The 3380-nt window shown below is 49.1% G+C and overlaps 1 protein-coding gene across 1 annotated transcript in view; it reads left to right on the forward strand.

The window, feature by feature from the left end:
- The first annotated feature begins 2696 nt into the window (after positions 1–2696).
- The window catches only part of ARHGEF9 (Cdc42 guanine nucleotide exchange factor (GEF) 9), a 392374-nt gene continuing 391690 nt past the window's right edge, over positions 2697–3380 (forward strand). Inside the window, exon 1 of the mRNA XM_006870800.1 lies at positions 2697–2873. The gene's annotated coding sequence lies outside the window, so the exon portion shown is untranslated. The remainder of the gene's footprint in view (positions 2874–3380) is intronic.

Consider the following 3380-nt stretch of genomic DNA (forward strand, 5'->3'; position numbering starts at 1 on the left):
TTTGCATAGGCTAGGTGAGACAGAGGTAAATGACGAGGTTTGCACAACACTGGAATAACAGGGCTTCAGGACACAGGGATTGATGTATGGCTTTAAATGGGGAAAAGAGGGGAATAATGTTAGGATGCTTGGCTGTCTTTTCAATCTTGGTCTCCGTTGCTTACTATTGTGAAATAGACACTTGGGGGTGGGGGTACGGCCAGAAACATCACAACAGAAAAAATGTGGGCCCGGATCCAGCCTACAACTAACTGGAATACCTTGTGGGGGGGGGGAGGGCTGTAAACTGCCCAGACCCAAAATGGTGGGGGGACTATGAAGGCATGGACAGATGGTGTGGATGGGGACATGGGACTCAGGGAGGGAGAGGCGCTGCTTGCTGACAGCCTGTGGGGTATATCCTTTGGTTATTTGATGATGCATGGAGGGGATTTTAATCATTGCAATGAAATGAAATATGATAGGATGAATATGAAGCTGAAGTGGCACACAGGCAAATAATGATGTATGCAAAACCTTGGAACAACAGGGCTCTGGGATACAGAGATTGAGACATGGTTTGAATGGGAGGTAACGGGGGAAATAATGTTAAGATGCTTGGCTGTCTGTTGAATCTTGTTTTCCTTGGCATACCACTCTAAAATAGACACTGGAGGGGGAGAGAAAGGAATGGCCAGAAATACCACCATAGAAAGCTTGTAAGTCTGTCTTCTGCCTATAACTGATTGGAATACCTAAAATGAGGCTACAACGTGCCCAGCAAAGGAGGCTTCCTGCGGAGGCTCTGCATTACACATGACCATAGATGGAATCCTAAACAGCATCCAGAATCTTCTGAGGGGAAATTCCCACTTGAAAGGACAAGCAGACCATCCTGGAGTGGCCAGAAGAACAGAAGATACTTCTTGAAACAAAGACTTACAGTAAAAATATAAAACAATATAGGCAGGTTGACTGATAACTACAGGAACAAACAAGTGGCTCACTCAGAAGACATCAAGGAAAGTGGTCGGGTCTACCTCAGGGTAAACCCCCTTCTAAGACTAAGGTTCAATGGGAATGCATGCTCTGATTGGTGACCACGTTTGTCACTGATATGGGGAAATGAGGGAAAAACAGCAATGAAGCTCAGAGCTAAGCCCTACAATGCTCAATAGACCCCTGTGAACCCAGATGGAGACCTGGTTGGCCAGCAGTGTGCCAAGTCCAGGGGACTTTTGGACCCAGATTCAGTGACATAGCCACAGCGTACTAGAGTTGAGAGTGAAGCGTCCAGCTGATAAGAAGTGAGGGCACATGCATAAGTACACCCACACTTGCAGATAATACCCACTTGACCTGGCTTCAATGGCTGGATGATCAGAGCTCAACCAGAAAAAGAAAGAAGAGGGAAGCAAGAATAATCTGATGCAATTTGATGATCTTGACATACACCTATGGAAGTAGTAGTTCAAAAGAGGGGCCAAATCTTCACAGCAAGAATCATTACCACCTCCTCCACACACGGAGAGGACACGGATGGGCAACTTGGACATTGGATACCCAAAATGGTGGCGGGGGGCGGGGGTTGCTACAGAGGCAAGAAGTGACTGGCTTACAACCTTTCAAGAGGGAACCTAGATCCAGAGGGTGTGGAACAAGGTAGAATCTCCACTCAGTAGTATCCATTCTGCCTCTTTGGGGTCTGATGAAAGGAGATGCAGATAGGTCTCTTGTGATACAATAGTGATTAATTGTCATCAGGACTGATTGTAAGGGCTGGAAATGTAAAGGTAGGTAGATGTTTTGGGGCAAAGAGAGGGCAGTGATTATCCTTGCAGTCTAGGAGTGGAGTTCCCTGGGACCATCAAAGGAGAAGAATGTACAATGGAACCCTCCCCAGAGAAGCAGTGATGCCAGGGATGGAGGCAGAGAGGATGACATGGGGAGATGGAGGGGCTGGAGACTTTGGACCTGGAGAGAGAGAGGGGTGGTATGCAGACAACTGGGGTGGGGGTGTGGGGGGGAGGGGGCAAGCTTGAGGTGTATACCCTTTGTTTGATGGATGATGCATGGAAGGGATTGTAATCATGGCAAGGAAAGGATATACAATGGGATCAATGTGAAGCTGATGTCTTCCCATGTAAGCTATCACATAATTCACAATAAAGCATTAAAAAAAAAAAAAGAATATAGTCATTAAGGCCATGGGCTCTGTCTGGGCTAGATTTTTGGCATGTAATGATGAATGATGACATTTGTCATAGATTCACCTCTTTTCTGTTTCATCCTTCGGTTCCACTGGCCTTCATCTTAGTCTTTTCCCCCCTCCTTCTCCACTCCTTTCAGTCCCCTCTTCTCTCCTTCCTCTCCTAGACTTCCCTCTCTCAGTACAGTCTCATCCATCACTCCCAACAATCTCTCTGCCCACCACGCAAAACTGGTGGCCTAGACTCACTTTAGGCCTGGATGGAGGGAGCCTTGCTCAGGGAGCCTTAGGACCTCTGATTGGCTGCCCCAGCTTGCAAGTCAGACTAACTCCCACCCCAGGTGAGCTGTCGCACCAAATCGGCACCTGCTATTGGCGAATGGACCCGTCAGCGGTTTGGCCTTCCCTTCACGCAGGCGCTCACAGTCGAAGGGCAAATTAAAAGACAGTTTGCGGACTGTGGGTGGGGGTAAAAAAGAGAGAAGGCGAGCCAAGCATTGCACCAGAAAGCGGCTGGTAGCCGGCATCCCAGCGGAGAGAGCGAACAAAGCGAACAAGCGAAGGACCAAAGAGAGCAAGCGAACTAGAGGGAGTAGGGGAGACCGAGACTGACCCGTAGCCAGGCAGGCTGACGGACAAACGCCCGGACAGACAGACTGAGCAGGCGCCAGAGAACCTCCCACAGGTTCCCTCCTGCCTTTCCCTTTTAAAGCCAGGATTTTACCTTTTCCGTGGCCCCTGAGAGAGAATGCTGGACTCTGCCGACTTCAGCGCAAGCTAAGATTTCTCAATTAGTTAAGAAAGACCAGCCCAATCCTAAGAGGGAGGGGAAAGCAAGCGTCCCTGCTCCCATTCCCCTTCCCCTCCCCCACCAAACTTGGGCGCCAAACCCAGCCCTTCCCTAATCACCCGACTTCCTCCTCTCCTTTTTAGCATGGTGGCTGTATGGACAGTCTTACAGAACAGAGACTGACATCTCCCAATCTGCCGGCCCCCCACCTGGAACACTACAGTGTTCTGCATTGCACCATGACCCTGGATGTGCAAACTGTAGTCGTTTTTGCTGTGATTGTAGTCCTCCTGCTTGTCAATGTCATACTCATGTTTTTCCTGGGAACCCGCTGAATGGAGTCCAGCTATCTGATCTGTTGCGAATTCTCGCTTTGATCCCATCCCTAGAGCCACCGACGGG

The sequence above is a fragment of the Chrysochloris asiatica genome, unplaced genomic scaffold, assembly GCF_000296735.1.
Source record: "Chrysochloris asiatica unplaced genomic scaffold, ChrAsi1.0 scaffold00152, whole genome shotgun sequence".
Classification (NCBI taxonomy): domain Eukaryota; kingdom Metazoa; phylum Chordata; class Mammalia; order Afrosoricida; family Chrysochloridae; genus Chrysochloris; species Chrysochloris asiatica.